Source organism: Harpia harpyja, chromosome 12 (assembly GCF_026419915.1).
Source record: "Harpia harpyja isolate bHarHar1 chromosome 12, bHarHar1 primary haplotype, whole genome shotgun sequence".
NCBI classification, from domain to species: domain Eukaryota; kingdom Metazoa; phylum Chordata; class Aves; order Accipitriformes; family Accipitridae; genus Harpia; species Harpia harpyja.
This window is the reverse complement of record NC_068951.1, coordinates 3,377,845-3,403,321: the sequence shown is the minus strand read 5'-3', so window position 1 is coordinate 3,403,321 and position 25,477 is coordinate 3,377,845. Positions and strand designations below refer to the sequence as shown.

At 39.8% G+C, this 25,477-nt stretch overlaps 1 protein-coding gene across 11 annotated transcripts in view; it reads right to left on the bottom strand.

Annotated features, from left to right (window-relative positions):
• Positions 1-25,477, bottom strand: part of BCAS3 (BCAS3 microtubule associated cell migration factor) — a 374,723-nt gene that overhangs the window by 169,383 nt on the left and 179,863 nt on the right. The gene's annotated exons all lie outside the window — the stretch shown is intronic.

The following is a 25,477-nucleotide window of genomic DNA, read 5'->3' as shown; positions in this document are numbered from 1 at the left end:
CAAGCTTTCCAAAGGCAAGCAATGCAAACTGGAAAGACACATGTATATATGTACGTAGATAGATACAGTAACAATACTTTTTATCTCCAGTGGACTCTATCCCATATCCTTTAGTTTTATGTATTTCAACTCTTTAGTGCTTTCATGTAAAGGCTTCGAGGCCCTTCCAAATACTGGCTTTAAATGACTAAATAATACCTTCAGCAAAAAACCCAAGTATTTTGGGATGAATATGATTGAAGCTACCCATTTACATCAACAAAATTTCAACTTTGCCGTGAACCAAGCACTTCACCAGCCAGTAAAAAGAACTACTTTTGCACATAGCAGTTAGGTAAAACTTTGACAAGTCTGGCATTAATGACGCAGAGAAACAGCAGATTTGTATTTAGTTCCTCCCTACCCTTAGCATCCAACTGGTACAATGGTAAGTAAAATTAAGTTTCATTACAATAACTAAGGTATCATATACAAACAGTTAAATACAGCCTTGCAGGGGAGAACTGAGTTTCCCCCGGCTGCTTGTTGGAGCCCTGCAAACACCAGGAGCAAGACAGACTTTTCAGTAAGTAATGTGGATCATCAGAACCATGTTTAATATGTCAACATAAAGCTGCTTACAAGGTACAGCCGACCGATGTCTGCTTTTATGGTTTGATCTTGCTCCACCCAAGACAAATTCAAAATTCCCAAGATAATTTTATCTCTCACATCAGATGAAGGTAATTGAACACTGAGACACACTATATATAAAACCCCAAAGCAATCATGGTTTTCCTACTGAACATACTGGGAAGAAGTCTATACCATTAACTATGCAGGGGGAAGAGATGAAGTCTTCTCTCACAAGACAGTTTTAATGCCTGCATTAAACCTGTTTAAGACTGAATTTACTTCCAGAATTTCAGTCCTTCACTTGCATGCTGGAATTGGGAGGTATGGCAGAAGGGGGGTCGTGGGGTTTTGCATCTTATGAAGAACAAAGGGAAGCAGCTTCAATACAACCTTGAAACAGACCTGCAGGCAGAATTGTCTTTTGTAAAAATTATATTCCTCTGACTACGATGTGTAAGTATCTGCTCTTATCTAATAAAAAGATCCTTTTGAAGTAAGTGGTTCAGTTGGCCTGTGCCAATGCTTGTGTTACTAACCCAGAAGAAAGGCCCACTGAATACAGTATGCAAAAGCTTTGTCTGATCTGTATCACTTTGAACCATAAAAGCAGCAAGAGTAAAAACAGAAGGGAAGCCAAGCGCTTAATACTGGACAGCGACTTTCTTCAAATCTCTTCTACTTTCTAATTAACTATAGTGAATCTACTATGTAATAGCAGTGTGTGTTAGGCACCTTTCCTGCATAGATAAGCATCCAGAAATTGAGAAAGTGCATTGGGGCTCAGCAAATAGAAGTAATGCTTTGCCTGCAATTTTAGTTCCTTGCTTTATAGGATTATTTGTGAAAGGAGACATAATTAAGGAAGTGTTTTGGGAGGATATCTAAAACCAATATGAAATATACATAATTCCAGGTTATCACCCAGCAGAAACAGCAGAAAGTTAGTTAAACATCACTTCTTTCCATTTGCATGTTATTTATTATAAAGCAAGCAAACAACACTGTAAATGAAAGTCCAAAGATTATCTTTATAGTTTTCTAAAAATCAAGGATTTAGAAGTTATCTGAAAAATTTATACCAGGCACAGCTAAAGCACGTACGATTTTTTTAAAAAATGAATTTTCAAAAGTTTACAGTTGATTTTATGGTAGAAAAACGCAGAAGGACCACTAAAGCTATTTAGTTGCTTGAAACAGATGTAAAGGGTAAGTTTGTCTAGAATTTGGTCAGCATTTCTTAAGTGGCCTTCTATTTTTATAGTGTATTGTAATTGCTGAGATGTTGTCATTCATAGAATAGCAGCCATCATTCACTCCGGTATTTATAAAGAATTCATAGTGGCAAACTCTTCAGATACTCTGGCATCATTCTGAAGCATGAAGAATTTCACGATGGTCTTTTGGACAAGCTTTTGGGAAGAGTTCGGAACCTTATTTCCAGTGCATTAAGCACAAAGGTGAGGTTTTTTTTACGTATACTTTTTTTTTTTTAACCTTCAAGTTTCTTCTATCTTTAGCCTTTAGGGATGTGAAATCCTTCAGCTTTTTCAGAGAGGTTTGTGCATCACAACGGACAATGGTGCACCCTTGCTTCCCTGCTTAAAGACAGGGGTAACTATTTGCCTAAAACCTCAGTCAAAGAGGCTACTGTTCTACTGAGCAAGTCAGAAATACGAATCCAGGAGATATTATTTAATTCTGCAATATTTGAGAACGCTTGCTTAGATTTGCAGAAGTACTACATTGCTTAACACAGAATTTTACCAAAAGGAATACAGACCAAGTAATCCTTGTTCTGGATTATCTTTCTGAAGAGTTCCTGCAGATTAAGTATACACAGAATATTATGTTACTGAATGCAAACCTAGCCATTCTGGAATTAGCAAATAATTTTTACACACTTTACATGTGATTACGCCTAATGAATAAGTAAACACACATTTATGATGTAGAGATGTTATGGTTCAAAAAAGCAATACAACATCTTTCAGCTACCTTTTCTTAAAACCCTAATATGCTTGTGCATAAGTAAAGCCCTTAGCTTGCTTGGATAGACTCTCACTGAGACGTGCCGATGGTGCTAATTCAGAGCAGAAAACGCTCTTATTCCAGGCCACTGCAGTGAAGTGACATTTACCTAATGCAGCTATAAATTTCCTGATAATTAGTGGGCAGCTGACAGTGATGCAATCTGACTAGTGCAGCAATGCCAGCCTCAAACTAGCTCTCCAACACCCACAAGTTAATCAGATTTAAAAACAAAAATTTCTAAAATTCCGAATAGTGCAATGGCTCAGAGACAAAGGCTGGTGCGTGCCACTAAGCTTAGACCAGTTGCTGTGATCTTTTAATGTTCCAGACACTAACGAGATGTAGCTCCCCCTTACACTCAACAATTTTTCAAGTCAAAAATCTCATATGACTTTTCACTTAGTGATATGTAATCAACATTTCCTGACTTCTATAAAACTGTGGAGTAAATTTAGGTAAATGCACATGGCTAAAATGATGGAATTTTAAGGTGTACAAAACAGTATCTTCAAAAATAATCAAAAGTTACTTTTAAAATTTTACAAGCCTTGGAGAATCCTTAGCCAGTTTTGAAAGTTTCTGATGTCATTCGGGTTTCCAAAGCTAAGTAGTTGAGCAATTACTTTAAAAAGCTGGCACCAAATCACACACTATCTTTCACCTATCGTGAAGTGCACAGTCCCCAACGTTGCTTCATTCTATGTCACTACCATACAAAATAATTCAGTTTGACAAAATGATATTAAGGAACCTTCATTTTTGTTTTCTTTTTCAAACCTAATGCTGGAAAATGTTTACATTCTAATACTTTGGAAGTATAAGACTTGTTAAATAGTAGCCTTAGATGTCCTAGTACAGTAAGTTTATTCAACACTGCAAGAACTACTATGGAAGTTGTAAGTAGATTCTCAGACAGAGAGAAAACACAGACCCATCCTTTAAAATACTTTCTCAAAACAATCTTTGACCTTTTAGGTGCATCATGAACAAGGCCAGTCAATCAGAGAAAACCTTTCTCCTTGTTCTTTTCTTGGATGAACTGTTTATCACACTATTTTAGAAAGAAAAAGAACCTTTCTCCATGATAGGTTAGAACACTGTTCTAAAGCAAAGTGTAAGATAAAATTTCATGAGAAAGTTAATTAGCGTTTGGAAAGTACCCTGAAGTTGCTGCTGAATGCAAAGGGCCAACCACACATTCTCACTGCTCAGGAAGCGTTCAGCTCACTGCTTGTTTCCGAAAGGAAGGGAAAGATGACTGCTAGCAAAGCTGTAAGGATGACACAGGAAAGCTTCCCACATTCACTTACGTTCCCATCTCTGTGGTGTTCATCAGACTTACTTGTCTGAGATGCAAGATCACAGTCACAGTTTCCCAACTGCGCTTTACTTTTGGTTTTGCCTATCGATTTTGGGCAATCAAGCTCCGCAAGTAGTGATTAACAGGTCACGCTCTACCTGGTAGCAAGTGGAGTACCACAGGGGGCTGTCCTGGGACCTGTCCTCTTTAATGTCTTCATCACTGAATGGGAAGAAGCAATCAAGCACACTCCCGTCACGTTTACAGACGACACCAAATTGGGAGGATGCGTCAAACTGCTCGAGGGCAGGGCAGCCAGAAACCTGGTGAAACTCAACAAGGGCAAGTGCAAAGTCTTGCACCTTCGAAGAAAGAGCCCCATGCAGCAATGTCGGCTCCTGTTCAGAAACTGCCTCCTGCACCACACCTGGTCAGGGCGCAGAGAGCAAAGGTGCATCGGGCATGCCAGCGCAGCTCCGTGCCAGTCACTGCTTCTTGAATAAATACTCCTACAGTGGATGTATCTCCTCTCTGAATGAACAGCATCGGCACATGAACACAAATCTGACAAGAAAGTAACTGCAGAGATTAGGATGGATTTTAATAGGCCTACCTGATCCCTGCATGCATAACACAAACACCAATAAATCCAGGGCACGTTTCTCCATGTACTCAGCTTTTTTCATCCATGCACTAATTATAGCCCATGATGATCTTTAAAAATGGAAAAACCCACAGAATTTAAAAAACTACAATAGGGTGAAATCATTACGTTTATTTTTGTTTTGAATTCCTAGTTAATAGAAGTGTTGGACCATCCAGATCCTACCAATATGCTTTTGAAATCTGTCTTTAGTTACAGGTCCAACACTAGATAGGAACTTTCTGACCTCTCTCTGATTTAAAACTTGGTTGTAAGCATTACTTTTTGCCATTCTTTTTCCTTATTAAAAAGGGCAGTGTGGAAAAAAGATGATTAAAGATATCAAACAAACACCAAACCTCATGTGAATGGACTGTTGGAAAATAAAGTACGATTTAATGACGTGAGAAATTAGATGAAACTGTCAAGTTTAAAGAATCTTAAAATGGTTAACAGGTCAAAACATAAAAACTTCTTTATGTATAGAGTGAATATAAAGGGAACATGGTAAGTATCTGCCAAGGGTTAATTGCAACCCTGCATGAAAAGCAGTTAACAAGTGAGAGTTAGAACACCCAGGAGGAAAAGAAAAATTTTTCCAGTGCCATGAGAAATAAACAACAAGGGGGAAATATTTCCTTTGGCCACTGTTACCTCCTCTCCAAAAGCTCAGAGGAGCAGTGGGAATGCCAAGGCCTGGTTTGCTCTTGACTCCCTCCGAAACATTTGTCTTCATTACCACTCTTTTTAATCAGGGCTCCTTCATGAGTGTTTCTGCTCAGCCCCCAAGGGGCAACTCTCGGCTGCGATAAATCAGCATCCATACCGCAAGTCACTAATCAGCACTCTCAGGGAAAGAATAACAGCAAAGTGCAGACCACTAAAGGCTTGGAGAAACCTGAAGGCTTAGTGGCCTCAAGGAAGAACGGCCTACATAAAAATAATAAGTCAGTGAACCATCACTACCTTCTAGGCTTAGCAGGACTTGCATTTGGAGAAATTATTTAAAAGGCTCTTGCACACAAATTGTTCTCACTGTATAAAGGGTACTTTATTGATAAAGAGGAAACGTGCTATCACCCTTGAGCTTGGTTCGACTAATTCAGTGTATTTCACTTCTGCCTCCTGCTAGAAAGCATTCAAGGAAACAAACTTGGTTATGGATACCTAGTGCTGCTGTCCTACAATTTCTGGAAAAAAAGATCAGTACATAATGAAATTGAAAGAATAGGAAAGGGAAATCGATAGAAGATAACACATTCCCAAGAAACCTCCTACATTATTGCAATGGAAGACGAAAGCATTTTGTCTGTTTCTTTTGTTTTAAAAGGTTATTTATAAACACAACTGAACAGATGTCACCTTAAGAGGAAAATATCTGCATAGGTTATCTGTACTCACGACAATCTCCCTGCATCTGATCCCTTTAAAATGACTGCATAACGTTCCAACTGCAGAAACAATTAGTATTTCAATAGTCATTATTATTCCTTAAAATTGTCCAAATTCCCAAGTCTGCATCAATGCTTGCCAAACACATCACAGAAAAAAAGGTGAATGCACACCCAAAACCTTTCTGCTTTTTCCCCCAAGCAGCTTGGATGCCAGCACCACTATGAAATAACTGTGAGCTGTAAAACCGTACTAAGTATTGGCATCCAAATTAGCAAACTAAGCATCCTCCTATCCAATAGCTGTTAAACAAAAATCCCAGAGCAAGCTTTTCCAAAACCACAACTGCAGCCATCCACAATTTTTTCCTTGTTAAGACTCATCTCTATGGTACCTGGAAACCTGGCCCATGTAGATAAAGCAATTATGGCCATACATGGAAAGATCACAGAAAAAGAAGAATCTTCCACCGTTCCTACTTCCAAAGCTCAGGAAGGTCCAGAAATCACATCCACCCAGTGAGCAGACTCCAGCACTGAAATTGAGCATTACTGTAGAAAAACCTTCTACAGTCCTAAACCAACAAACCAGAATTATTTACTGTTGTCTACTTTTTTTTTTCTTGATGTTTTGGACTATATAAACTGTAGAACAGATTCAGTTATAGCTGGGAGGTAAAGAAGGGCACCTGCAAATGCTTCTACGTGGCCCAAATTTTGAGGTCTCTTGCATGTGCTTCACTGCCTGGTATTTCTGTGGCAGGATGTATAGCCATAGCTAAGCCAGCTTCTGTGTCTCATACAATGGCAGTTTTAACACAGCTTTGGATTCTGAGTTTAACTCTGATTTAAATTAAAAAAGGGTAATGGTCCTGTGCTTTAGCAGCAGTAGGCTTCGTTGCTTTGCAAGCATCCCATTAGCAGAGGGCCTCTGTCAGGTTAACTGGCTTCCTCGCGACCCGGAGTGGCAGGACCCAGATCACTTTGCACATGACCTCTGCCAAACTATTCATAAAGCAACAGAGAACACTGCTGGGATAGATAGAGCAGCTTCTGACTGAAGGTTTAATCCCGAATGCCAAACAGAGGGGAAAGGAAAGAGATATAACCTTTGCTATTAACTCATCATGAACTTCTGAAGGGTTCTAGGCTCGCACTCAGGTTTATTACACTTAAAGGGGTTACCGTGAGCAACATAAAAACATTTACTACTTCACGTTAATCAAAATACAAGTAAATAATCTGCGAATTGTGTTTACTATTTAATATGCATTTGAATTTAGAAGTTATCTGGGTAGCTAATTTCAGACTGTTAAAAGGAGCATACGGTATTCAGTTTAGAGAGACACAATCTGCTTGAAAGTCAAATCTTTTGAGCGCTATAAATAGGTGGTTTAGTAAAGTTGGAGACGGGTTATATTAGAAGAGCTGCTAAACCAGAGCATGGAATGTAACAAAAATATTCTCTACATCAATCGTGCTCCTTTACTTCAAAGAATTCAATATACTTCAGTGTTCCTTTCTCAAAGATGAAAATTGTCATTTAAGTTGTCTGGTCCCACTCCACTTAAATGATCCTTTAATTTCCTTTCTTATTTCTAAGCCCTCAGGTGGCTAGTGCAATGCTATCTGGCCTTGGTTGCATGTAAAGTTCACAGCTCCTTGCCTGATCTCATGATCCTCTCTCAAAACAGCACTTTCAGAAGCGTTTCCTGTCTAGCTCTGCCTTGCGTGATGTGCTCCTTGGCTGAATCAGCTGCCAGACTAAATCCCTTTCGTGGAAAGCTGTAGAAAACTCGGCGCGGCCCCTTCCCCCTCCACCTAGGGCCTGACATCCGGAACTGACTTAGGAAGTACTATAATGGTTACCAAATTTTTGGGAACTGCCTTAGCTTTTCTGAGCTAAACATATGTTTAGTACAGGCAGCATCCACCGTCACCACTTGACCTTATGGCAGCCTTCAAATTGCTGATTTTTCTTTTTTTTTTTCCTTGAAAAAACAAGAAAACTTTTACCAGATAACACATGATGTAAATGCAAAATTATGTTGTGAAATGACTGCAAACATGCTGTTTTCCAGATGTTTGACGAGACAGTAAAGAAACAGCACAAAGAAGGGTCAACAGTTTCCGTCAGAGACTCTGCTGGGTTCCACATGAAAAAAAAAAAACCCAAACCCCAACATTCAGATCTCATAAATTCAAGGGACTCTGCGCAGCTGTCAAGCTATTATACTTTAGAAATAAAATGCAAGGTTCCTCTGTCATCTGCCAAATTTCACTCCATCGATAGATGGTTAAAAGACGTTTGACTGTTAACATTCTACGAATTTCCTAAAACCATTATTACCTCAAATGAAAGGGACTGCCTGGGAATCGCTGCTCCTGGTAAAAGCTATCTGAGGTAAGCAGGGCTGCATCCTCTGTTTGCTTATAAATACAAATCTTCCCTGAACTGCACGAAAACAAAACTTTGCAGGAGAAAACTATCAAAAAGAATTGGAAGAAGAGATGAAAGAAAATAGTAGCTGCCAGGCACTTCCCCTTATCCCCACCACGCCAAGAATGACCAATGCTATTGCCACAAGGAATATCAGCTTTTATTTTTCATCTAATCCCCCAGCTGGTGTCAGAAGGACAGATCACCATGCTGATCATGAACACTGCTACCAGCATGCTGCAGAGAAGTGGACATCTTTGCATGAATCCATCAGGATTGTCGGGGCTGGAATTTTATTTCTTTCCAACTCTGCTTCCTCTCTCAGGACACAAACCCATCCTTTTGGACGAGACCATCAGGAGCAGCGATTACAAGACTACTCTTCCTATTCTTTTCTCTGGACCCCTTTTCCACTCGGGCAATTTTTACTGAGTACATTACTTGTGATGGGCTGGGTGATACTTTTTACAGAAACTGGATGAATTAATCTTAAATTTCTGCATGTTTCTACAGAGGAAAACCACCATAATTTACAGACAGCTCTGCCAAAATGGATACTATGGTTTCAAACCTGCTTATTTGTTAGCATGTGATCCACTCAATGCAGGATCACTTCAAATGCCTTTTAAAGACACGTGGCTTAGTCTTACCCTGTGATATTTACAAGGCCGCCTGCAGCTTCCTCACTCAGCTAAAGGGAGTACAGTCAGGGTCCTGCATGGAAACCAGCACAGGCAGGGATTACTACAGCCTGTATGCAAACTCACATCCTGCAACCAGGAGGTTCTGGATGCAAGAAAAGACACCCCATGAAGATGTTCTACACAAGGATACCGACCAGTGTGATTATAGTGAATTATGGTATATCTTTATGTGAAAACGACACCACTGAAAACATTTTAACTCCAGACAGAGCATGCATCTGTGGAGCTACTCTAAAACTGCTTATTCTAGTCTAGCTGCACCAATCAATTCCCCTGCAGACAAACCCCAAGCCTACAATGAATTAATTCACTGTATTCAGCAGCAAGTAATAGCCAGTAGTTGGCAGCACGGTCCCTCTACCTCAGACACATGCCTTGGGAGTCTCCCCTGGCTGGCAGAAAACTGCATCTAATGGTATGTTAAGATCATCTTTGTTCTCCTTCTGTGCAGTAATCGGGATAAAAAGTTAGTGTGCTCTGCCTGCCTCACTGTCATAGCAGGATACTCTTCTTCCAGGAAAGCCTGACAGAAAAGATGAGCTGGATTTCCCTGTGTTACTGACTCAATAAAATCCCTGGCTTGTCTTTCTCCGTGTTATTACAGCATTAAAATACATACTTACTTTTATTTACAGTGAAGGAAATAATTCATTTGGTTGTGAAAGAGTTAATAAGGAAGAAAAATCACACACAGTGCGTGTTAAAGGTTAGAGGAATAATCAGTCATTTGAAAAACACTACATAAACATTTTTCCGGATGCAATTTTCAGTCCAAGGATACATTTCCCAGTAGAAATCAGCAGCTAAAAAGGAAATCATTTAGTCTCCATAAGTGCCAAATTGTATCCTGATTTTTCCTGGTCTGGCTCGACTTTCAAAACTAGTGGTTCAACTTCTGCAATCTTTCACCCAATGACTATATAAACACATCCTTATAAGACAGACATAATCCTTGGGTGGGCCAATTTATGTTGGATTATGAAAATACTTAAAGTACAGAATCGTATAATGACTGTTGTCCTTTGGTTTTCACTAAACGGAAAAAAGCCCCTGCTAATACAGACAGTCTACACTGTTTCAAAAGGCAATCTGCGACATTCTTCTTTTGCAACTGTGTCAACATCTTTTGAAAGTAATTAGGTACCACTAAATTTATTATTTAGTTATCACAAGCTCTATTTTAATGACACCTAATGTGACACATATCTATTTTGAGCTTTCACATGCAAGAAAAAAAAGAATCTCTGGCAAATTGTCTGCATATCAACGTGGTGAGTTACCGCACAGCGCGAGCGTACGCTGTACCGCACAATTGGAGTGAATTAAGTTGTTACGCACACCAGCCAGAAAAACAATTCTCACTCTCAAAAATACTTTGGCTACTCTCTGTTTGGTTAAAGGTTATATAAATAGTAGCTTTCAGAAGGATAAAACAATCTCCATACAAAGCAAACAAATTCATTTGTAATTTATTGCTGTCTGATACACATATACACATACCCATGTATAAATGTATACTTCCAAAAAATTATCTGTTCCTGTTCATTTATACTTTCAGCAATGTAACTAAGAAACAATGGAAACTTTTATTCTTCGTGGAAAGGTAAATTCTGTTTTTTCGCTTCCCTTCTGAAACTCTAGAGTTTTTACAGGCAACTACAAAAGTCAGCATGCTAAAGCCAACAGTATCCTATCTTCAACACTTACCATGTGGTAGAAGAGAACTTTCCTTTTCCTCCAATGTATAAAGTTATGTGAAAGAAGACATTTTTCTAGTCTATAGAGAGTAAAGAATAAATTATAGTGATAAGATCTGGAAAAGTTTCGTTGGAAGTTAAGAGATTTTCACATCTGTGTCTACACATCCATGTCTTGGGAATAATGTATCTCGAGTACCAGTCACATAAAAATGCAAGAAATTGTTCTTCTCTCAAACGTAGCAAAACCATTCATTGTACTTATGTCTATCTACACTTTGACTGGTAGCTTACAACAGTGATCTGAGCTAGCAAACTAAAATGTTTTCCCCTAATTTAAAATACTATTTAATGTGTGTATGCATTAAAAAATACATAAATACTAACATATACACAACTTAATTCACCATGACATTATTCCCTTTTTGAGCTTGAATAAGTTAATTTATTCATGCTGTTCAAACATAAACTGAGTGATACTGCAGTGGATCTGCATGTAGTACCACAATGAGCCTGATTTATATCCCTAAAGTCAATGACTACCTTTCCTTCAGTTTCTTAGGGCTTTGGATTCACCTCCACTACTTTTCCAGGCAGATTCTCACATTGTGTTATGAACAATAGTCCAATGTCATGTCAACAACATCTGAGAAATTGCTCCTCATTTATTTAAAGTGATAATGGTACAGCCCTTCACAAACCTCACACAGACCTCTTGCAGAACAGTTGCATACATCATACAACAGGAATACAAGATATTGTACTGTTTGCAATGCTTTCTTGAAGCTTTCTGTGTCAGCTCAAGATAAGAGAATAACTGAAAAAAAACCCCAAACCAAAAAACGTGCAGCCTAACCCTTGTATGAACACTGTCGTCTTTTATAATATAGCTACTCAGGTAACAAACACAATGTACACCTTAAGACACCATTCCACAGTTTTACTCCCATGAAACAAAAAGAAATAGAATGAAATAATTTAAGCCATTAAGACTCTAACACTTTTCTCTGGTTGCCTAGTACAATTCATGATCTATTTCAAAGGAAGATTACATTACGAACCCCTAATTCACACAAATAATAGTAAAAAACCCCCCATATTCCACAAAACAGTTGAGACTAACCACATAAAACACACTGAGGTCCTCCAACTATGAGGACTTAAGTGCCATTCGGTGCGAGTATCTCAGATGCACACTTTATCCTACTTTTTGACAGGACAAAGCATTCAAACAGATTCCATAGGGCAGAATGGCACCAGACTTACTAAGAAAGCCCCAGTACCTCTTTGAACCATAAAAGAAAAGATTTTGTTTAAAATCAAGAATTTCTGGTTGACATATTTCACATTCCTTTCTGATTTAAAACAACCTGCTATGAAAGCTACCATTATTTAAAAGTGAAGAAAGAAAAGGGAATTTGCCCCATTTCTCCCCACTCCTCACTTTGCTATTGTCCCGTGTATCTATTTCCAGGAAGCCATATTCATTAGGGTTAATCTGCCTACTAAATGAATAAACAAAGGATTTCTCTGTCACTGAGAGGCCAGGTGAGCCGATATCATCTTCTAACACAGAAGATCATCCGCACAAATACAGCGCAGGAAATTACCTGCTGCAATCCCACACCTGGGATCATTTGGCAAGTAGCTTAGAAATGTTGAGTAGATGACTGAAATCAAACTAATTATATATTTTTTTTAATGCAGATCTTCTATCAGCAGAAAAAAAAGGCCTTTCTAAAAAAGTGATGCAAAAAGGTCTCAAATATCTTAGCTTACTATGCTTACTAATATTTCAGAAAATTTCCTCATACGAAAATGTTATACAGACTCGTATAATTAAAGTATAGTGCTTACTTACTAATGACATTTACCTGTGGCGCTCTAGCAGTGCCCACGCTGCTGCACACTGCAAAAACATAAAAGTTTACAAATTGTTGCCATAAGAACCTAATGAAAGATACAGGAAAAAAAGGATCTAATCGAGCCGCAAGAAATACTGACACAAATACAGCACCTAATATAGTAATATAAACCTACGCACGTAACTCCTTGCACAGACCTAACTCGAACTGCTGTTAGTTATCACATTTCTGGTAGACATCACAGCAGACTTAAAGCTTCAGAAATGTCCTGCAGGTTTTGAGAGCTGACACCTGAAGGGTGAGCTTCTTGTGTAGAAGCAAATACCAAGAGGCATTACAAGTATGAAGAGCGGTTGAGGGTAATTACCAAAAAACCCAAAGATGAGATAGGAACAAGCATTCAAATGCTTAGATGCAAGTGTACAAACCTTGCACATGTTATGGCAGAAGAGGAACCAACACAGGGATTGAGAACTACAGAAAATGCTGTGACAATGGAGGAAGATGTGCTCAGCAGCTGCAATTGGGACTGATGGAGACAAGGGGTAATTCCGAGCATCAAGGAAATGAATGGGGGAGGTCACAGGATTCAAGAAAAGAAAGGAGTCACACCTGGATAGAAACATGTAGGCACGAAACCTGAAGTTCACAGCTCAGCAATGCTATGGAGGAAGAAAGGCCAGGATTTGAAGCTGGCCTGGATGAATGGTGCTCCCAAAGCTACACAGCAAAAGGTCCCTTCCCTCCCGCAAACACGGATTCTTTTTGATGTTCCTTACACAGCGAGCAAGAAGAGATAAATTAAAATTGAGAACCTAGAGAAGTCTTTGATCCTATTGCCTGGAAATATGTATAAGAATATTTTCTCCAGACACACTTTTGCTATATATGGAAACCAAATGCTGACTAATCATATAAACCTTATGGTGCCTAAGCACAGCTGTAATCTGCAGCAGAACACTGTCACAACAGCAAAGGAAAATGTGGAAAACTAAGAAGTTAGCTGTGGTGCTGAGAAAGAGGAGAAAACGGTGATCAAAGGCACTGGAGGCCAGATTAGACAAGAGGGAGACTTTCTAGCTGGTTAGCTTTTAAGATACAAGTGACATATTTATGACTTATTCTTGTATTACTGAACTTTAACAGTCCAAGTAATGATTATCCATTTTCCAAGTTTATAGAGAAATGATTCTATATGAGACCTGCTGACTCAGGACAACGGTAATAGGATACAAAAGTCTGAATTTCAGTTTATTGGTTTATAGATAGCACCAGTTGGTAGTGATAGAACCATTTAGAGCTGTTTATCGAGACATGCCACGCATCTTGGTTGGGAACAGAGACCAGCTGAAAAAGGGGAGGCAAGAGTTGTAACCTGCCTGCTTGGCCTTATGTTTCAGGCACGCACAGGGATGGGGCATGGACAGAAGCACATAAGTGGCATCGGCACTCACGGTGACCGCCGGGGGACAGCACAGCTCAGCAGCAGTTGGGGGCAGCCTGGGCTTCACTGCTCGAGTGTGGCAGGGGACTATGGGGACTTTTATTTCTACAGGTAATCCTTAACCTCTGAAATGACACCATGATAATCTGAAGAAATGGAACCAATTTCCCTTTAAAAGGACAAAGCATACGGAATTTGTACATTCTTAAAGGGATTTCAAGTTATGGGAATGGGATTATATCAATCCCCAAACATCAAGATGGAACCTCTTGGAACTTTTTTTAAAACTTGCATTCTTGGCTGCTAAGACTTTGTGCTGGTGCTTTTATGTTAACGGAAGATTGTGGAAATACACAAATCCCTTTTGCTAATGACTGAACGTCAGGAGAGAACATATAATATCAATAAATCTACTTAAAAATGGGAGTAACATTTCTGAGTAAATCAACCTCAAGATAAACCTTTACAATGCTACTATTTTATCGTTAAATCACTTTGATCAAATCATATTCCTTTAGGATACATTAGTCAACATGAGTGACCACAGCATTTAGGGAAATGACTCTACTGCATGCGTGAAAATCCAGTGGTCTTCCCACAGTGTAGTTTGGAAGTCCACGTTATCTTGGTCACACCGATCATCTGAGGAACATCTCGCCAAGCTACCACTGGCACGTGACCACCTTACACTCGCTTTCCAGTGGCATATTAAAGATACCACCTAAGTACCAGATAACTAATACAGATAATTGTTGTTCATTGTGAAATTTGAGGGTAAGGCAATATGCAATACAGAGTATCGCAGCCAGCATTTCTTACTGGAGTTCATCAGTCATTTACTGAATCCCCAGTACAAGCAATGGGAGAAATATGGACTCGAAGAACAGCATCGCTTCTTGCTTTTCACTTATCTTAAAGTGCTCATCAGTATGGCATACCTAATTAATGCTTTCAATAGGTGTTAAAAATTCCTACACTGTAATGCATTATGAACAGGCAAAGACAAGTGGCTATAGTTTAGAAGCACAAAGGTGAGATAATGGCCTTCCGCATCACTGAACTGTCAACCTCATTTAGCATAAACCATGGCATCGGGAGATTTCAAATCATACAGCCGTTTAAAAATATATAGAATGTTAAATTAAATGACAAACATGGGACATGTCACCTTTTAGAGGCAGAAATGTAAAACCAAAGCATATGTTCTCCAAATGTATTTGCTTCAGGATCAGCAATATTTTTGTAACCTCATTAGTTTCTTGACTTGGTTTTAAACATGGAAGGATGGATATACAAATAAGTTACAGGTCCTCCACGTAATATCCTCAATTGTAAGTCAATCTTTACTAGAAAATAAATGAAGAACTCTGGGTTTAATGCTTACAGAGAGTCTGGAAGGTGAAGACAATGAGGAAAAATTTCTGCAGGCTCTTAGGGATGAAAGTTACTCTGTATTTTGAGCCCTGAATCTGAGAGGCATGTGTAAATACCTAACTTTCAATTCTGCATTTACAAACAAATCCTGTGGCCTCTACGTGTGCCGAACTTTCACTGACAACCCCAGAAGTCCCACGTGGTTAGCACGCAGAAACAGGCCCAAGCTCAGCCACCCTGATCGAGGGCCAGCCGATGTCTGCAAGCAGTTTATCTGTCTCTGCGTGGCACGAAGCCTAAGCTAATAAACTGTAGCTGGCTCCATGCAGAGCTAGCTCGGGTCTCGGCACCGTGGTCTTGTCACCGCTACAGCGGGAGAGTGCTGCAGTGAGACCGCCGGGCAGCTCTGCAGTGAGCCAGCCCACGGGCGGCCGAGCCAGGGCTGAGGAGAAGGTGACAAACCCCACTCCCGAGCATCATTTGGGTATGTCTGCACAGTGCTTCGGCTCTCCCGCTACCCTCGACCGCCCAGCTCCCCGGCCCCCTCGTAAAGGGAGGGCGGACTGTGCGTACACCCTCACCTGCATTAGAGGCTGCTACCCATCTGACCTATCCCTGTACTTTAACCGCGTTACATCGCTTTAGAGCACGCGTTCAGCACTTCATGGCATGCACAATCTTTCACTGAAGTGTTATTAAAAGGCTACAACTAGGCCAATAAAGCTGAATTTTATTTGTCTACTCATAGCAATGGGGAAGTGGTGCCTGCTGATGACATTAAACAAAACATCACACCCACAATTCAAATTCTTTTTCAGCTACCCGCTATATAAGCGGTTCAGTTAAAAGCTGCCAATTTAACAATACAGCAGGGTAGCGCTGAAAAGTAGTGATGTCAGGGTATTACACCAGGTAGAGCTGGTGCCCCTCTACCCTCCCATCCTCAACCCCCATCAAAAAGGATTTTATAGCATGAGGAATATTCGATACTGCCTAACGATCAACAGTTAATAGTCTCACTGAGCCCTAATCCAGGGCATCTTTAAGCACATGCTTGCACATTCTCCTGAGAACCTGCTTCAATAAGGACAGATTCTCTTTCTTTGCAGGCTCTGTAGGACTAGCACAAACCAACGGCAGTATACAATTCTTTTTTTTTTTTTTTTTGCAAGCTAGATTCCCAAAGTTTCAGTCACATGTTTCATTGGAGAGAAAGGAAAAGGCATCAGCAAAACTTTGAAATAAAATCGTGAAATAGTGAAGCACTGCTCGCAGTTTAGCTTATTGTGCATGAAAGTTTAAAGTTTGCTTTCAACCTCAGTTTTCAAAACATGCTGTCATTCACTATAATATGGGTTAAAAATAAGAGAAAGCAAAGATGAAATGTAAATGATTTAAATGCATGCATATGTTCTTTTGTAAAATGCATAATGCATCTGCAAGGTTTTTCCTCATATTTTGGACACAAATCAAGGGGGAAATGGTTCACTTATGATACAGTGAATTTTTTATCTAACTTCAGTGGTAAAATGTACTTCCATGTAAGCATTTCACTGTATACTGTTTGTTGCTGTTGTTTTGGTTTTCTTTTGGTTTGTTTTTTGTTTTTTTTAAAGCTTAAATAGAAACACCAAAACCAAAAGACTAACATAAGAATATTTCTTTTCTTCTCCAAATTCTTTCACAGCAACTTTCTGCTTGTTAAAAAAAATCCACTAGCAACAGAAACAACCTTGTAAATGATCTATGGTCAATTACTAAGTTTGACATTCAATCAAAAGTAAGTTTAGAGAATGTTATGCTTACTTGTAAAATATATTTTAAGTGACAGTCAAACAGTACAGCACACAGTGATTTCCTCAGCATTCATGCTGTAAACAACATAGGTGAAAGTCTGAAGAGGTACTTTTTCAACTAATGCAAATTCAGTTCATGAAAATTGGCCTGGTAGCAAAGAGCTAGGAAGATCCTTACTACAACAGTGGCTTCTACTGCTTTTCTGTATCAACGCAAAAATACGTATGTACTATCTTTCTAGAGGCCTCCTTTCCTGGAGTGATAGAGTCAGGACTTTTTGTAGGGTCCTAACATTAGAAGAGGCTACAAATATTACAGAGTTTCCAGTTCCTGCACTGCTTTTCTCCCATCGATGGCACTACAACTTTGAGCAAAGGAAAAGTAAAGCAAAACACAATGACAGAGCCAGTTACTAAAACTAACGCTCAAACCCAACCAGATACTCACGAGCAAGCATTTGGCCTCTGTGCCAAAGCCTAGCAAATTCTATGAATTATCCAGAAATACAGGTGGGCTGTACACAGCCAGGGCCAGCTGCATCTGGGACAAAAGCCCAGGCAAGCGAGCGCGTGTAGGTCCCACTCTCTCGGAGCACATGTGAGCTCAAGGGAAAGCAGCTGTGCTGGACACCCCTATAGGTATTCTACACAGCGCACCCGGCACAAGAGGCACAAACGGTTGCCCGCTGTTGCTGGAGGGAAATATCAGGCAAGAGAGACTTGGCAAGCCTGAGATTTCAGAAGAGGAGGGCCTGCACCCCACTTGACCCGGGGACATGGGATTTTTGATAGGACTATTACAATCAGAGAGCTTATAAAATGTATTTGGAAAGGCTTTTGTGTTGGTTTTGGGATAGCATATGAAGGCCCCAGGAATCCACTCTGAGGCCTTAAATCTGTGGCCAAACTCCAGCAAAAACCATATGTTAGTCATATTACCACCTTTTTCTTTTCCCTGTTCTTGCTCCATTTTAAGGGACCACGCCCTGCGCAGTAAACGAAAGACAGCCTCAGGGCAATAGAGGCTCATATACCACTTCTCTTATCTGGAGAAATCCTGTGCTAATGATGTGAATAATCCCAAGTCTGCTTTCTGTCATTTACTGACTGTGACCTGCTTGTTTTCACCTTTACAAGGGGAATAGCACCAGAAGGTTTATGTACGCAAAGTACTTGGCTTTACATGCTCCCTCTAAGACTCTGCTTTCTTTTTGGAAGGAGGCGAGCCCCGGGCAGGCTGTCCCCAGCAGCCAGCAGTGGTCAAGACTGTAAGAGATCTCCTATTTGCAGAGCCCCCACAGCTGGAGGCACTGCCAGCGACTCTGTACTTGCACACGATAACTGGCCGAGGAGGCAGATGGTGACAAACAGGGGCTCCTTTCACCCCACGCTCCCCTTCCCGGCTCACCCCACACGTCGCCTGCTCTCTGTGGCAACTGCTTGCTGGCACCAGCTTTGGCTTTTTGTAGCACTCCACCCATAGCTAGAGTACTAACCGGCACCCAATTTAGCTTTGGTTCTAATAAAAAGTGAAAGTTAAAAGCAACGCAAGCAGCAGATAAAGCACTATTAAAAACTTGGCTGGAATCATGCCAGGGATCGCGTCCAAGGCAGGGGGAGGAGCCAAGACGACCGCAAGCCGATGGATATTTCACGGCATTGGATAATTAAGAAAAACAAAATATTTTCCATCTGTTTTTTTACCCCTTACGTCATTGAGGCCATAAAATATATACAAGTAAGTACCAAAGGCTATATTTCAACATAGATATAAATACTTATTTCCAGCAGAGAACATCCTTACTTCAGCAAGAAGGCAGGGCGAGGAGGCTGTGATTGTAACACCTTCAAAATATGAAACTCCACCTTAAAACAGATCAAATGCCTGGCTAATCTATCATACCAAAGAGCTCAGTTTTATATGGTATATACCTAAACACACACTTCTGCTCACTCATCCATATTACACTCTTAACGAACAATAGCTAAAACCTGCCGATTTTGGATTAACAATGGTGAAAATAGGTGCATATGCTGACATTATATTTAAAAAAAAACCCCAAACAAAACATGTGAGGACTTATGCTCTTGTTTAAAGCTATTTCCGTATAGATCCAGATATAGCCTATGTAGAGAGTTTCTGTAGAGTCTTTCCACCATGACCAGTGGGTTGGACCAAATGAACTGAAATCAGACATTCAACCTGTGGTGATTTACAAAAGAACGAGTTTTTGTGGCTCTGGAAATATTAAGAAGTGTCAAACATTTCATTATTACGTAGTAAAGTATTATCCACAAAACAACATATTATCTGTAGTATGAGGAAATACAAGTGAGAAGAAAATTAGCGATTCATATTGAAAGTAATTTCTGGTATGACACCGGTGGCCAACTCGCACAGCTGAGCGCTCAACGGCTGCACAGCAAACCAGCAGCTGATCAACTCCTTCCTCAGCTTCTCCTTTCTTTTTGTGCAGAGTGTTTTGATTTAAAATGCAGCACTATTATCTCACTACTTGGAAAAACACAAAAATTAAAGCCACCATACTTAGCTTTTAAAAGCTATTTTTGCCATCTAATGAAGAGGGGAATAAAAAAAATTAGGATTCACTATGAAACTAGGGGACATTGCTTAGCAGCTGCCACACCACTTCCAACTGTCCTTGAAAAGCCAAACCCAAAAAACATTCTTGGAGGCTGCTTCGTGCCCAGTTTTAATCTACAGATTTAATTGCTCTAAAGAGGCCATCACAACCTATAGTATTCAGGTAGTTGCTGTGCGGTCCGGACACGGACATCAATCCTCTACGGGTGTTTTACAGGCAGGAAGAAGCTGAAAGATAAAAGGAAGAGTCTGCAGAGCCCTGAGGACAAGGGCTGATGTTCTGGAACAGTTCCTGAAAGCAGGGGAGGAAAAGTTGGAGGATCTCAAGAGGACCAGAACCAGCAAGCAATCCTGACGGTTAAAAACCTAGCGTCTGACAGAGACTACAGTCCAAAGAGGAGGAGATACACTTGAAACAAGAAATAATGAAGCACAGTCAGAGGTTTTTCAAAGCAAACATGGAAAATGGTGAGCAAATACTTTGAAGGATAGGCTAACTTAGTGAAATGGTTAAATAAGAATGTCTCTCTATTATAAACTGGAAAACTGTTTCTACATGAAAGCTTTCCCGGAAACAATACTGACTCTGAAATTCATTTGCAGATGGATGTTCAAATACTCTTCTTTTAACTTGCACACCTAATACCATTTTAAGAACATTTTAAACAGTCTAGATTAATAGATGAGCTTAGAATATATTACAAACTTATAAAAATATCAAGATTTGTAAAATGATTCATTTAAGCACCGTATAAAAAAGAGCAGAAATGTCAATGAACATGCTACTTTGCAAATAGCTTTCAGTGTGTTATTTCTGTGCAATCTATAAAAACACAAGTACAGACACTGAGGTTTCTGGATCTCTTGTAAGTTTAACAGTAGCTAGGAGCTCTTAGATCTCAAGCTATAATAAATATTGTATCCTACAGGAGCCCGTCGGGAATCTCAGCTCATGTGTTGTTCCACAGAAGATTGTGGTGTCAGATATGATTAGAATCAACACTTTCCACTTATTCAGAGCTTAAAAGCTACCTACACAGAACATTAACAATTGTTAATGAAAGACAATTAAGGTGTACATAAGACAATCTTGTATTCAGAATGAGTTTGCGTTAGGTACTGACATACAAAATATCTATTGTGCATTTCGGATTTTTTTCCCCTGTAAACAAACAGAAGGCGTCTACATGCTTGGACCAGACTATGCTCTAGCACACTGCTATTTTTCAGCTGAAAAACCATTATATGAACTGAAGGTGGCTTACCCAACCAAAAGTTAGTATATAACGCTTAAGCAGTAAGACACTCCACTGTCTGCATTAATGGACCACCGGTACATGCGTCAAGTGGGTTGTGTGACATAAGAACAACTGTCTTTGAGCAACAGAGGACTGCACCAATGACCATTAATGTGGGTCCCGGAGGCCTCACTGCAACTTATCTTCATATATGAAGAAAAACCCCATTACCTTGTATTTGGTTATTATGTCGGTTAGGTCACAGTTATTCTCTCATCTAGCTATGACATCAATGTGAAAATTCCTGGGTTTCTTGTTTGTCAAAGTCCCCTGTGAACTATCAAGAATCACATTAGCAAGATGAACAAGGTGATCAGCCTTTGGGGGATTAAGCACCTTGAGTAAGTTAAATTGCTTAAAGTCAAACTTAACCTAACACAGCAGTGTCTAGAAATCGTTCATTTTTGATTTTCACTTGCATCTGTGAAACTAACTTGCATGTTGAACCATTTTTTTTAGCTGAGAGATGGTTGTGCTTTGACACATAACTGTCCTAGAAGAGATTAATTGCTTCAACTACTACGAACCTCCTCAGCTAAACCAAAGGCAAACAGGGATGAGGAATAACAGGCTCCTCTGTCACCAGCAGGGTAGCAGCTACCCCACATCACTATGCTATGCTGCGCAGAGTGAGTTCCCATCTCCAGAACTGACAGACTAACCCACCCACAACCATCATACAGAGGCAAAAATAAATCAGTATATAATGATCCTGCTGCCTTTCAGTCACTGTTCCCATGCCCCTCCTCTCCAGTATACTTCTCCTGCCTACAGAAAACACCCACCAGTGTTTCAAGACATTAATGCTACTCCATGTATCCCTGCAGCTGAGTCTTTTCACAAGCCAGGCAATGATCCAGCAGCAAGTGCCCAGTCACTGGTGTCAGGTCATTTTACTTTCTCTTCACAGCTCCATAGTCTATAGGGCATAGCTGTTTCTAAATGTAATCATGTATACCACATTGGCATCTCGGAGCCTGCTGAAGTCAGTTCTGTCTTAAGGCTCTCTTCAAAAATCAACTGATAACATTTTCTCAAATTAGATGAAATAAAACAAGTTGGAAAAATTTCTATATAGGAGAACTTTGTATTATACAGCTCACACACAGGCACACATTTAGCAAGACGGACGAATACGATGGAGAGAGTAAGAGCGCGTGCAAATGTGTGTGCATTGCACCAAGAAAACAAAAATACCTGATATATCCCACATGCTATCACTATTCTAGGAGCAATACACAAAATGTTTTCAAATAACATAATAATATCATATCTATTTAAAACACTTAACAGAGTTGGCTCAGAAGTTATTCCAGGGAAGAACCATAACTTACACTCATTTAAATTTAAGCTGACAGAATGTAGAAGTACAAAACAAGCAATGCCAAGTACGTGTTTTTGCTGTTACCAAACAGGTGATGCTCTCTAAGAACAGCTTGTATATGACCATTATTAAAACCTCTTAACTGCTGTGAAGAACAGACCAAGGGCCAAATCTCCTCCTTGGCTTCAAAGCTCAGCATTATACTCAGAGGATCTGTGTTCAATCTCTATCTGCAACAACAAACTACCTTTATACCATCCAGGTAATTACAGGTTCAGGTCAAGGACTCCAGACCATATTGATTACATCTCTGTGCAACAAGGACCCTCCAGCGCTGGCCGGCTCCACTCAAGCAGGGCAGCTCAAGTATCCATGACGCCAGGACTCCCCGGGCCCTACCAGCACCCGTAACGGGAAACCAGCAACCGCTCAGGCCTGTCAGTTATTGCCTGTGGCAGTAAGGACAGCCTGGGAATTCATAATGTTGGTGACTTCATCTGCCAGCTGCATTCACACATCTTTACTACCTGAATAACTGATCTCCGCTACTCCAAGGCAGCACTTTCTGCTGTACAGCATTTGGGAATAAATATTTGATCACACATACAACAGAGAAGAGCTCAGATGGTTTAAGGTGTGACAGCAGAAGTGTTTATTAAATTCCAAGTGAGAGCATTTCTGGACAGTAAAAATTCGTCCCATGGTCCCTATCTCACAGGTGTGGTGATGAACAATAAAAGATCCTTCACAGGCAGAGGGGAGGGAAGACAAACTCCCTCCCCCACAAAACCCAAGTCAATTCTTCTGTTCATTAAACCCTCTGCAGGCAACAAGCTATCTGTCCGTGACTAGCCAGTCACACACAAAAGAAAGGGAAGTACTAAATTACAAGCCAATTTTAAGTGGGCATTGATTGAAGTAACCAGAAGAGAGCTTAGTATTGTCAGAGTTTCATACAACAGTAATAAACAATCTTCATTAAAAAATTACGCGTGCATCCCTAAGAAGCGCAGCACGTGCCAGGTTTCAGGTAAGAACATAAAGGTTCCCCCTGCCCCACACACAATCAGAGAAGAAAAAAATGCTCAGGATCTTTTTCTTCTACAGTTTAATTTTATTCATTAAAATCCTTCCCACTCTAACTTCTGTATTTGTCCTAAGCAAGCAAGCAAGAGAGATCTCCTCCAGGTAGGACAGGAAAAGGTTGATGCAAAACAGAGATGAGACAACTTCTTCGTCAACGCTTTCCTGCTCTGCTGACAGTGCAACAAAATCATTCCTTGACTGACAGGTAAGTGTCAAAAACCTCTTTGTATGAGGGAATAAACAAGGCTTTTCATAAACACACAGAGAGATGCACACACTTTTTTTTAACTGAGCAGGATTGAATTAGCAGCTATGACCAAGCATACCTGAGTACCTGAGCCCTTCAACACATTTGTTACAGTTTAAGGGAAACCCTTGCCCTTACAGACTCAATGCAGCTGTGCAATCAAATTTACTGTGATCAGGAACTGCTGCAAAATCCTTTCTCTAGAGGTTTTCTGTTTTTGAAAGTTCAGAGTTGTCGTTCCATACAGACATCCTGACCTTCCTACACCCGTTAATTTCTGCATTATTTATTATTAGTAGAGTTCTATCAGGTTTGATTTTTCAGGTATGTAACACATATGACATGCATAATTTATATACAGGTTATAGTATAAAAATTCAGAAAGGTACCTGGAAATACTCAATTACATGTCTAGCCTATGCTTATATTTTCTAGATGAGTCTCCATCATTCTGTAGATATCCTCAGCTAGCCAAAAATCATATCTAATGCTTGTCACATCAAAGAAAGGAACAGCATTCAATGCGTACAGGTAATGTAAAGTTTTCAAGTCATGCCTGTGGAGTGGTCTTCTGAAATAGAGCCAGGTCATTCAGCAACAAATATTTTTTTTGTTGCACTACAGATTTCTGTCTCAGCGTTGGTTGGTTTGGTTATGTAAGGAGTGTGACCTTAAGCTGCAGCACCTCTTGCAGACAGGGCACTTGCAAGGTTTCTCTTCCATCTCTGGTGTCTAATAAAGCCTTAAATGTAACCTGACAAAGACTTACCCTACTTTCGTTAAACCCAATGCAACCAGCTGATAGCGTCAGCACTTTGGAAAGAATGGACACATGAGCACACATGCCTGCTTGCTACATGCAGTGTGCATTTACTATGTGTACAGTAGTGGTTCTTTTTCTCCATTATTATTAAAGGCTTCCTGCTTTATAAGGATTTAAACTCAGTGTTGTCCCTTTACCGTTTCTAACTGCCAATCTGGAATAGCATCTGGAATTACAGTGCATTTAATCCTTGAGGGTATAATTCTCTCTATGATGCATATGACTAAAATGTGTGCATTGAGGGACAAATATCCAGTAGCTTTAGGTGACTACATTTTTGCAAACTTTTTTTAAAGATCTGATTTAAAAACAAAACAAAAAAACCCAGAGAAGAATATCCCAGGAGAATTAAGTAAAGTTGAAATAACCATATTGAAATATGCATTTTTTTTAAATTTACCCAAGTAATCTTTACAGATACAGCCATCCACCTTGAAAATGCCATTGCAAATTTTCATTCCTGGTAACAGTATTAGAGTTCTGTACTTTTTAAATGAAGATTTTTGCAAATGATCTTGTGAGAGAATATTGTCATTAATATACCGTAGTTTTACAGACATGTGAAAATACTGACAAAAAAATTACACAAATTTCTTATGAAATGCAACAACAGAGTTGTCACCAACGGGGGAGAAGGAAGGAAGCTATCGAGAATGGCAGAAGAATAATGGAAGACGATAAACATGTACTTGAAATCTTTTGATAGGAAGAACAAGTGATGGAGTTAGATAAGAAGAGGCGCCACGCTGGTTGTATCTCTAAGCAACAGGCAATCAAACAGCCAGATAAGCATC